The sequence below is a fragment of the Hevea brasiliensis genome, chromosome 14 (genome assembly GCF_030052815.1).
Source record: "Hevea brasiliensis isolate MT/VB/25A 57/8 chromosome 14, ASM3005281v1, whole genome shotgun sequence".
Classification (NCBI taxonomy): domain Eukaryota; kingdom Viridiplantae; phylum Streptophyta; class Magnoliopsida; order Malpighiales; family Euphorbiaceae; genus Hevea; species Hevea brasiliensis.
This window is the reverse complement of record NC_079506.1, coordinates 38741064-38754230: the sequence shown is the minus strand read 5'-3', so window position 1 is coordinate 38754230 and position 13167 is coordinate 38741064.

The following is a 13167-nucleotide window of genomic DNA, read 5'->3' as shown; positions in this document are numbered from 1 at the left end:
ATAGGGTTCTGTTAGCAGTATTGCATATGGCTTTATGCCATTCTATGTTTTATAGTCTCACATGCCATTCTGTGATAAAATAGCCTTTGGCTATGTTAATTGAGTATTTATACTTGAATCTTATCCCTGATGATTATTATAGCTTATTAACTGTTCTGTTGCACACCGAGAGACACAATGTGATCGATGGAGTGATGGTCGAGGTACTTAGTACCCAGTGCCAGTTTACTTGTTTATCCAGTCCAGTCGACCAGTAGGGGTTACTCGGGCAATGATAATGAATCTTACAAAATTTTAATCGAATAATACTGCAATAAATGTCAGAAATTAAGTCTACCTAAAATGTAAACATACATTCTGTATATTTATATTAGTTTAGTTATTTTATTTTATATTATCACCACTAAGCAGAATTGCTTAGCGCATCGCTTTTGCCATGTGCAGGTACTGAAGACATAGCTGGGGAGTCCAGCAGACCTCATACTGGGTGAGCTTTCTGATCTGCACACAAAGTTCAGAGTCACCTTATATTTGCAGTGCATTTGGTAGAACATTAGGCTACTTTTGGTATTTCGGTATTTTGTATTTTGTAAACTTTTGTAATGGATATTATAAACTCATATAATTATGTTTTTGATGTAATTATCTATGAACTATGTTCAGTATTAAATGTGAGCATTTCTCATTGAATTGAGTGTGATATGAAATGAATTGAATTTTGAGATACTAAAGTAATTTGAGAAATTGTTGAAAATATGTTGGTGGTTGACTGAGATTGAAATTATGATTATATTGGAAGTGTTTTTAACAGATTCAGAAGAACTATTTTTTCAATTTATAGCCGGCACTCTACCGGATTTTCTATAAAATTTGCTAAAAATTCAGATTAATCAAAAATTATAAATAAATGAGTAAAAAAAAAGGGTAAATTGAATTGAAATATGATTTGGTGCTCTGGCACACTGTGTGGCATATCTTGCTCGGCTACACTGTAGATGGGTAAGGGGTGTCACATATATAGCTAGACCACCACTTAAAACCCTTGCCACATGTTACCCTCTAATTGATTCTAGGTTTAATTGACCCAATCACAATGTGCCAAGTGTCAAACCTATATTTAATCTTGACTTTGATCATCTTACACTATTAAAAGTCATTTGGCAAGCTTATGTATAGTGCCATGTGTCACCATCTCATGGTGCCACATGTCACCCTGTGAAATGACTAAAATACCCCTGTGTCCTAATTTTGAGTTCTCAATCCAAAATAATTATTTCTCTTCTTCTAATAAATTTATATCAAATACAAATTAATTAATTAATCTTTATTAATTGATTTCTCATTAATTAAATTCATATTTAAACACTTTAAATATAAATTTAACTTATACTACACATCTAATGACCTAGATTTTGTTTCAAGCCATGCTAGGGACTTTGCAATCTAATTGTAAACTAAACCTATTTAATTAATCAATTAAACTCTTTAATTAATTAATTAAATCATATTTAATTTGGTGATTACTTGTGTATGTGTGTGACTTACTAGGCTCATCACTAATTGGCATTGAGACATGATATCAACTTTTAATATCATCAGAACTCTTTTTTACCATAAATGATTTCTCTAAATCATTTTATGCACCTCATAGACCATGGTTAACACCTAGCATAGCATGCCATGGCCTTCCAATTAGTAATAAGGTTTACCTTAAATGAACCTATAATCATATGTTACCATGCACTAGAATCTCTCTGTTACAAAATCCTAATTCGAGTTGGAATCATGGTTTATGTCAAACCCCATTTGCTATGAATATTATGTTCTCTTTTAATTTCAGTTATTGATTAAAAAGATTTTCTCATCAGAAACCCTTTTCTGATTAAATCTATCTGTCCTGACCACGAACTTGAAACATCAAGAACAATTAAATGAATATAGGATTTTATCCCTATTTACTTAGAGGAATAGATTCCATCTTGGTCAACACCTACCTCCATATATAACTAGTAGAAGCCAACACATGCCCATATACCCATACACAGTACAAGTATGAAAGTAGTATCAAACTCAAACCACCTATATAAAAGATAACTGTGCTATCTTAGGTCTAAAGATTATATGCACTAATATGATTTATGACAATGCATTGACAAGAGTAAACTCCATGTGCTTGTAATAAAGTGTCACTGGTTCGGCCTACTTATCATGTATAAGTACCTATCATGTTTGTTATATGGCATGAGACTCTCCATTCCATCTTATTTACATCTCATATAAATAACTTGGGAACAAACATGATTATAATCTTTCTGGATAAGTCATATCCTTATTGTGAAGTATCCTCGATTGTGAACCTATTTATGATACTTTGTGCTAGAAATACTGTCACTCATATTCTTAATAACTTAAGAATAGAATTTCTAACAAGATATCAATGGACCTTTTCTATTACACATAAATATATTATGTAAACAGAAAAGTGAAAATGCCTTTTATTAATTAAAACATGTACAAGAGACATACTAAATGATATGCTCTAGGGCATACTACTAACAACTAGAGCTACCTGCAACATTATTATCTCTACCACGTACACCTGAGCTAACTTATCCACAAAGTAGTTAGCTCTAACAGGAATGAAGTGAGCAGTCTTGATCAACCTATCCACTATAACCCATATCGAGTCATATCTGTTAGAGGTGACTGGTAACCCCACAAAAAAATCCATGGCCACATTTTCCTATTTCCATTATGGAATGGGTAATGGGTTGAGCATTTCTGTCGGCTTTTGATGCTTTAACTTCACTCTTTGAAAGACCTCACAAGCAGTCACAAACTACACAATCTCTTCTTTATAGAAGGCCACCAATACACCTTCTTTAAGTCCTGATATATTTTGGTGGTTCCAGGGTGCACACTACAGTTAGCATTATGAGCTTCCCTCATAATGTCTCCCTTGAGTTGGGTATTATTTGGTGCACATAACATGTTGCTGTACCTTAACATTCACTTTTCATTGAAATGGAATTCCCTGATCTTACCTTTCTGTACTGATTCCACTATTTTCACTAACTCAAGATCTTCTTGTTATTTTTCTGCTATTTGTCTTAGGTACACTAGTGTCACCTTCTTCTGAGCTATCCAGGTACCCTTGGCTGATAACTCCAGTTGCAACCCTTCTCTAATCAGCTAGTGCAACTCCTTCAAGATGGGTCATCTTTCTATAGATATATGTGCTAAACTGCTAAATGATTTTTTACTGAGGGCATCTTCCATAACATTTGCCTTTTCTGGATGGTACTAAATTGTACAGTAATAGTCACTTAGCAATTCTACCCATCTTCTTTGTCTGAGATTCAGCTATTTCTACTTGAAGATGCACTGGAGACTCTTGTGGTCTATGAATATCTCACATTTTGCTTCATAAAGATAATGTCTCCACATTAGAGTAAAAACCATAACTGCCATTTCAAAGTCATAAGTGGGATAGTTAGCTTCATGCTTCTTCAACTGTCTTGAAGCATAAGCTATTACTCTTCCCTTCTGCATGACAACACATCCCAAATTCACTCTGGAGGCATCGCAGCAAACAGTGAAATCTTTATTGCTTGAAGGCACAACTAATACTAGTGCTGAAATTAAACACTTCTTAAGCTTCTGAAAGCTATCCTCACGTTCATTACTCCATTTAAACTTCCTATTCTTCTGAGTTAACCTATTCATTGGGGCAGCTTTCTTACAGAAATCAGGTATAAATCTCCTATAATAGCCAGCCAAACCTAGGAAACTCTTGATCTTTGTCATTATGGTTGGCCTTAGCCAATTTGCCACTACTTCCACTTTCTTAGGATCCACTTTGATTCCATTCTTTGACACTGTATGTCCTAAGAAGGATATACTTTTAGGCTAAAACTCACACTTGGAGAACTTGGCATACAACTGATGCTTCCTCAGTGTCTGAAGGACTATTCTTAGATGTTGTGCATGCTCTTCTGAACTTCTGGAATAAAACAAAATATCATCAATATAGATGAATATAAAGTGATCCAGATACTGTCTGAATACCCCATTAATGAGATCCATGAATGCAATTGGGGCATTTGTTAACCTAAATGGCATTACCAGAAACTCATAATACTCGTATCTAGTCTAAAAGGCAGTCTTTGAAATATCTAACTCCTTAATGCTCAACTAGTGGTATCCAGACCTCAAATCTATTTTTGAAAAACAACTAGCTTTAGCCAGCTAGTCAAATAAATCATCAATATGGGAAAGAGGGTACTTATTCTTCATAGTTACCTTGTTCAAATATGCATAGTCAATGTACAACCTCAAAGATCCATCTTTCTTCTTTACAAATAGTACTGGAGCACCCCAAGAGAAATACTCAGTCTGATGAATCCCTTACCCACTAATTTTTGTAATTGTCCCTTTAATTCTTTCAGCTCTGTAGGAGCCATCTTGTAAGGAGGTGTAACACCCTCCTGGTAGCAACTCCATACATTCTACTGTTCCGGTGACCAATGTCGGTCCGGACAGCTAGAATGTCTGGAAAAATATTTAAACTAAAGTGAGGAACCATAATTAACTTAAATATTAATAAGAAAAATTTAGGAAAAATTTTAGAAATAAAATACAACTGAGTTAAACGAGCCGGTGCCCTAGCGATGGGTAACCCAGAGGGAAGTTGCGGTTCTCGCAACTAGGAGCCCTAGACCCGGGGGAAAAATCATAAAATAATTTTTGAGACTCCGGAGAAGGGTCATTGAGGTCCCTATGGCATTAGAATGCCAAGAAAATATTTAGAAAAAATTTTCAATCGGTACAGACAATTTTGACCCGTTAAGCCAAACGGAGGGCATTTTGGTCATTTCGCCTTCAGAGGTAATTTTTGGCCGACTTGTCCAGTTAAGTAAATAATTATTATGACATAAAATATGAATAAACATTACTAAAAATTAAATTGAAAATGAGTAGTGATGAAAAGAAAAGAAAAATCAAAATAAAGCAAATTATGACATATGATGATGTCATTTAAAAAGCTACCACCAATCACATTTAAACAAACATTTAACTAACTAATAAAAAGAGATAAATATGACCAAAACAATTAAAAAAAACCAGCTACCTTCTTCCTCCCAAACCAGCCGAAACCCATGCCTAGCCAAACCTCCATTGATTTTGCAACCAAAGCTTCATTTCTCCCTTTGTTTCACTACTAAACCCTAAACCCCTTTCATTAAAACTTGTCTACTCATCTTGGAAAGTGTTTGGCAGCCTAGAAGAGGAAAGAAAGTGAAGTTTGAGCTTGGACAATTCTGCCCTATAGGAGGTTAGTGCACATATATATCTAAAACTCTTTATTTCTATGTTAGAGACTTGAAATAAGTAAGAATTTGTAACTTAAATGAATAAAAATCATGTGTATGTCCAACATGGATTTCGGCAGCCCCTAAGGAAGGAATGATTTTGATTGTTTTAAGAGACTTAGAATGAATTAAAGATTATGTTTAAAGTGTATATATATACATGTAATGAATGAAAGTGTTTAATTAAGGTGGGTGGTGTGAACCTTGAATTTGAGTAGGGTTTGTGAGTGAAAATTGGACTTGGCTTATGAAATTGTTAAATTACATTCTAATGGTCAATTAGTGACCATTTGAGGTAAGTTGACCATAATTTGAACTGAAATATAGCATGGCAAAGTGAAATGGTAGGCTGCCTAGGGACAGCAGCAAGGAGGCTGTGAATGCAGCCTGTTTGGACTGCCATATCTTTGGCTGTGTAGGTCCAATTGGTGTTTGGCCAATTGGAAATGAAACTAGACTTATAATGGCACAATTTTTCTGAAGAAACCATGTCCAAAAGACCAAAGCAAGTGGACCAAAAATTGGCCCCAATCCGGATATCTTGCAAATAGGTTCTGCAGAATGATCAAATGAACAGTGTTCATTTGGCCATAACTCACTGTAGATATGGTCAATTGACCTGAAATTTTTACAGCAACAATTTAAGACATAGACAAACAACTTTCATGAAGAAACATACCCCAAATTATGACTAGAACCTATCCAACAAGGCACTCACAATTACTGTTTATGGTACTGTAGATTTGGTAAATTCTGCAGATTTGAAATCCGGCCAGTTGTGGTTTTTGGACCATATCTGGAGCTAAAAAACTCCAAATGGAGTGATTCAAAAAAAAGAAATTCAACTAGACAAAATAAGGAACAACTTTCATGTTTACCATTTCCTCAAATTCCCACTGCAACAGTGCCCAATGGAACAGTAAATTTGGGCTACAAAAACTAAAAATTCTGCTTCCCTTGGTTTAAGCTTAGAAATGGTATTAATGCTTAATGCCAACAAGTTTTGAATGCAAAATGTGGTATGTTGGGAGTGCCAAAACCAATGTACCTATTTTCTATCAAAAAGTCAACATTTTTGTTGACCAATGAGGTGAATAGTGACACCAAAACTTGAAATTCAAAATTTGAAGAATTCAAAAGTATCAAATGCCCTAGTATACCTAACAAGATTGGTTTGGATAGTTTGGCATGCCAATAGGATTCAGTTAGCAGTACTGCACATGGCATTATGCCATTCTGTGATTTTATGGCTTTTAGCCATTTTGATATTGTGTTGAGACTTGGCCTCATGCCTAATATTATTCTGACTCATTAGGCATTACATTTGCCTGCCGGGAGATGCATATGTGACCGATGGTGTGACAGCCCGAGGTACTAGATACCCAGTGCCAGTTTACCCGTTTATCCAGTCCAGTCGTTCAGTACAGGTTACTTGGGCAACCAAATGAATGAAAATGGACAAAGTTAAAGAAATAAATGAATATAACAGATACAAAACAAATAAGACATATACATTAAATACATATTTACTTTCTGCTATTTTCTTTTATTTTATTATTGCACCACTAAGCATCATTGCTTAGCGCGTTGCTTTTGCCACGCGTAGGTTCCGGAGATACTGATTGTGAGCCCAATAGACCGCAGACTAGGTGAGTCCATCCTGCAGCCCTGCATAGTGTCCGTGTCACCTCACCACCTACAGTGCATTGGTAGGACACTAGGTGTCATTTTGGTATTTTGTAATAAATTTTTATTTTCTCATATGTACTTGAACTTGTGTAATGTATTTTAATATTCATGTAAATAATGAGAATTGTGTTTGTGAATGGAAAAGTGAATGTTTATCTATGATTTGTACATGATTATCATATGAGATGAATGATTGAGAAATGAAATTGAAAAATGTTGAGATTTTGATGATCTCTGGAGTTTGAGAATGATGAGAAATGATTATTGGAAGTGTTTTTCACAGGTTCCGAAGAACTGTTTTCTCCATTTTTAGCCGGTACTCTGCCGGATTTTCTTTAAAATTTTCGGAACCTCAAATAAATTATAATTTCAATAAATGACTTAAATAAATTATATTTCACAAGTTATATTAAAAATTAGGATAAAAATTATTTAAGGTAAAATAGACTGTGCCAGTACACCGTGTGACATTGCTTACTCGGATATACTGTATACGGGTATCGGGTGTCACATTTAGTGGTATTAGAGCACAGTTTAGGCGCTTCTGGGCCTAGATTGAGTCCATACCATGCATTGCATTTGTAAGAGTCAAGGTAACACTAATGAAGATCTGCTTGTCTTTCTTATTTTGAATAGGATATGGACCCTACATCTCAAAGGGCAGTTGAGGAGGAAGTGGAGAGTCATGCTCCACCTGCAGCAGCTGAGACTGGAGGTATGGGAGAACCTGCTCCGCTAGCTCAAGCAGAGCCTGCTCAGCCTCCACAGGCCATGTTTCAGCAAATCGCCGAATTCTTCAGACAAATGGCTGGGATAATGCCAGCACCACCACCACCACGACCTCCACAACCAAAATCACACCTGGAAAAATTGAGAAAGTTTGGAGCAGTGGATTTCTTTGGCAAGAGAGAAGATGATTCTGTTGCAGCTGAAAATCGGTTGAACAGAACAGGCAGAGTTTTAAAACAACTCCACTGCACTCCAGAACAAAATCTAGAAGCAGCTGGATCTTTGCTGCAAGACGATGCATATGAATGGTGGGATACTGTGTCCAGTGAAGTACAGCCAGAAATAGTAACTTGGGACTTCTTCCTCTCCGAATTTAAGAAGAAATATGTGGGTAGTGTATACCTGGAAGAGAGAAGAAGAGAGTTCATTAACCTGAGGTAGAGGCAGCTGTCAGTGGCTGAGTATGAGAAGGAATTCGTTAGATTGAGCCGCTATGGAAGGGAGATAGTCCCTAATGAAGCTGAAAGGTGCAAGAGATTTGAAGAGGGACTAAATGACAACATAAAGATCATAATCACTGCCTTGGGAATCACAGACTTTACCAAGTTAGTGGAAGCTGCAATAAAGGTTGAAAAGGTTAGAATAAGTGAGCAGACCAGAAGAGAGAGGCAGCAGAAGAGGGGCCCAGGTCAGTCTAGTTCATCTCCTACATTTGGGAAGAAGTTCAAGGGTCCATCTGCACAGAGTTCAGGCCAGCCACAAGGTCAGGGTCAGTCTCAGGGGCCCAGGCCACAGTTTACCCCTAGGAGAGGTCAGTCCACACCATCAGTGGGTAGCTCTCCAGGGATGGGGTTCAGGGGACCAGCCCCAGCATCTTCTGCATGTCCACACTGTTTGAAATGGCATAAGGGGGAGTGTTGGAGAGTGACTGGTGCCTGCTTAAGGTGTGGGTCAACAGAGCATCAGTTGAAGAACTGTCCACGCAGAACTACTACAGCTGCTCCAACACAAGCAAACAGACCTACTCCTGCACCACAGAGGGGTAGAAAATCTGCAAATCGAGTGTGGGACCATCACGAGGCTGCGTGCGAGCAGCAGAGAGGCCCGACGGACCACCTGCAAGAGCTTATGCCATTAGAGCTCAGGAGGAGCAAGATGCCTCGGACGTCATCAGGGGTACGTTCTCCCTTTACAATACATCTGTGCATGCATTGGTGGATCCAGGATCCACTCATTCATACATCTACATCAACTTACCCGTAGAAAGGGGGATACTAGTAGGGGAGAGTGACCAAGACATTCTGGTCACTAATCCATTGGGCCACAGTGTAGTGGTGAACAAAGTATACAAGGGTTGCCCGTTAAGGATTCAGGGGTATGAATTTTTGGCAGACCTGATTGAGTTGCCCTTCCACGAGTTTGACGTGATTTTCGAAATGGACTGGTTGTCACGTCATCAGGCAATAGTTGATTGCAAATTGAAGAGAATTTCTTTGAAAACTTCTGAAGGTAATGAGATCACTGTTGTGGGGGAAATGACAGATTTCTTATCCAATGTCATCTCAGCCACAGTTGCAAGAAGAATGATGAGAAAAGGCTATGAAGCCTACCTAGCACATGTGGTGGATACTAGGCAGGCTCAGCCAAACCTGAGTGATATACCCACAGTAAGAGACTTCCCAGAGGTATTTCCTGAAGAGTTGCCTGGTTTACCACCAGAAAGGGAAGTTGAATTTGCTATTGAGACAACTGCAAAAAGCACCCATTTCCATTGCTCCTTATAGGATGGCACCCACTGAATTGAGGGAGTTGAAAATTCAGTTGCAAGAGTTGCTTGATAAGGGGTTCATACGCCCCATTGTGTCACCATGGGGAGCTCCAGTGCTGTTTGTAAAGAAAAAGGATGGGACTTTGAGGCTATGCATTGATTACCGGCAGTTGAATAAAGTGACTGTGAAGAACAAATATCCGTTGCCTAGAATTGATGATCTGTTTGATCAGTTGAAGGGAGCAGGAATATTTTCTAAGATTGATCTCAGATCAGGGTATCATCAGTTGAGGGTGAAGGATGCAAATGTGCCAAAGACTGCATTCAGGACCCGATATGGGCATTATGAGTTTCTAGTGATGCCCTTTGGCCTAACAAATGCACCAACGGCATTTATGGGTCCAGTGGCCTATAGGCTAGCTTTACCACCAGAACTGAATAAGATCCAAAATGTGTTCCACGTGTCCATGCTCAGAAGATACCGCTCAGATCCTTCACATGTCATCTCCAGGGAAGAAATTGAAATACAACCGGATTTGACATATGAAGAAGAACCTCTACGGATCCTGGCTCGGGAAGTAAAAGAGTTGAGAAATAAGCAGATTCCACTAGTGAAAGTGCTTTGGAGACACCACAACACCGAGGAGGCAACTTGGGAAAGTGAAGAGACGATGAGGCAACAGTTTCCTCAACTGTTTGCATCAGGTAAATTTCAAGGACGAAATATAAATTAGAGGGAAAGACTTGTAACACCCTCCCGGTAGCAACTCCGTACATTCTACTGTTCCGGTGACCAGTGTCGGTCCGGACAGCTAGAACGTCCGGAAAAATATTTAAACTAAAGTGAGGAACCATAATTAACTTAAATATTAATAAGAAAAATTTAGGAAAAATTTTAGAAATAAAATACAACTAAGTTAAATGAGCCGGTGCCCTAGCGATGGGTAACCCAGAGGGAAGTTGCGGTTCTCGCAACTAGGAGCCCTAGACTCGGGGGAAAAATCATAAAATAATTTTTGAGACTCCGGAGAAGGGTCATTGAGGTCCCTATGGCATTAGAATGCCAAGAAAATATTTAGAAAAAATTTTCAATCGGTACAGACAATTTTGACCCGTTAAGCCAAATGGAGGGCATTTTGGTCATTTCGCCTTCAGAGGTGATTTTTGGCCGACTTGTCCAGTTAAGTAAATAATTATTATGACATAAAATATGAATAAACATTACTAAAAATTAAATTAAAAATGAGTAGTGATGAAAAAAAAGAAAAATCAAAATAAAGCAAATTATGACATATGATGATGTCATTTAAAAAGCTACCACCAATCACATTTAAACAAACATTTAACTAACTAATAAAAAGAGATAAATATGACCAAAACAATTAAAAAAAAACCAGCTGCCTTCTTCCTCCCAAACCAGCCGAAACCCATGCCTAGCCAAACCTCCATTGATTTTGCAACCAAAGCTTTATTTCTCCCTTTGTTTCACTACTAAACCCTAAACCCCTTTCATTAAAACTTGTCCACTCATCTTGGGAAAGTGTTTGGCAGCCTAGAAGAGGAAAGAAAGTGAAGTTTGAGCTTAGAAAATTCTGCCCTACAAGAGGTTAGTGCACATATATATCTAAAACTCTTTATTTCTATGTTAGAGACTTGAAATAAGTAAGAATTTGTAACTTAAATGAATAAAAATCATGTGTATGTCCAACATGGATTTCGGCAGCCCCTAAGGAAGGAATGAGTTTGATTGTTTTAAGAGACTTAGAATGAATTAGAGATTATGTTGAAAGTGTATATATATACATGTAATGAATGAAAGTGTTTAATTAAGGTGGGTGGTGTGAACCTTGAATTTGAGCTAGGGTTTGGGAGTGAAAATTGGACTTGGCTTATGAAATTGTTAAAGTACATTCTAATGGTCAATTAGTGACCATTTGAGGTAAGTTGACCATAATTTGGACTGAAATATAGCATGGCAAAGTGAAATGGTAGGCTGCCTAGGGACAGCAGCAAGGAGGCTATGAATCCAGCCTGTTTGGACTGCCATATCATTGGCTGTGTAGGTCCAATTGGTGTTTGGCCAATTGGACATGAAACTAGACTTATAATGGCACAATGTTTCTGAAGAAACCATGTCCAAAAGACCAAAGCAAGTGGACCAAAAATTGGCCCCAATCCGGATATCCTGCAAACAGGTTCTACAGAATGACCAAATGAATAGTAACTGTTCATTTGGCCATAACTTACTGTAGATATGGTCAATTGACCTGAAATTTTTACAGCAACAAGTTAAGACATAGACAAACAACTTTCATGAAGAAACCTACCCCAAATTATGACCAAAACCTATCCAACAAGGCACTCACTGTTACTATTCATGGTACTGTAGATTTGGTAAATTCTGCAGATTTGAAATCTGGCCAGCTGTGGTTTTTGGACCATATCTGGAGCTACAAAACTCCAAATGGAGTGATTCAAAAAAAAAAAGAAATTCAACTAGACAGAATAAAGAACAACTTTCATGTTTACCATTTCCTCAAATTCCCACTGCAACAGTGCCCAATGGAACAGTAAAGTTGGGCTACAAAAACTGAAAATTCTGCTTCCCTTGGTTTAAGCTTAGAAATGGTATTAATGCTTAATGCCAACAAGTTTTGAATGCAAAATGTGGTATGCTGGGAGTGCCAAAACCAATGTACCTATTTTCTATCAAAAAGTTAACATTTTTGTTGACCAATGAGGTGAATAGTGACACCAAAACTTGAAATTCAAAATTTGAAGAATTCAAAAGTATCAAATGCCCTAGTATACCTAACAAGATTGGTTTGGATAGTTTGGCATGCCAATAGGGTTTAGTTAGCAGTAATGCACATGGCATTATGCCATTCTGTGATTTTATGGCTTTTAGCCATTTTGATATTGTGTTGAGACTTGGCCTCGTGCCTAATATTATTCTGACTCGTTAGGCATTACATTTACATCGGAGATGCATATGTGACCGATGGTGTGACGGCCCGAGGTACTAGATACCCAGTGCCAATTTACCCGTTTATCCAGTCCAGTCGTTCAGTATAGGTTACTTGGGCAACCAAATGAATGAAAATGGACAAAGTTAAAGAAATAAATGAATATAACAGATACAAAACAAATAAGACATATACATTAAATACATATTTACTTTCTGCTATTTTCTTTTATTTTATTATTGCACCACTAAGCATCATTGCTTAGCGCGTTGCTTTTGCCACGCGTAGGTTTCGGAGATACTGATCATGAGCCCAGTAGACCGCAGACTGGGTGAGTCCATCCTGCAGCCCTGCATAGTGTCCGTGTCACCTCACCACCTACAGTGCATTGGTAGGACACTAGGTGTCATTTTGGTATTTTGTAATAAATTTTTATTTTCTCATATGTAGTTGAACTTGTGTAATGTATTTCGATATTCATGTAAATAATGAGAATTGTGTTTGTGAATGGAAAAGTGAATGTTTATCTGTGATTTGTACATGATTATCATATGAGATGAATGATTGAGAAATGAAATTGAAAAATGTTGAGATTTTGATGATCTCTGGAGTTTAAGAATGATGAGAAATGATTATTGGAAGT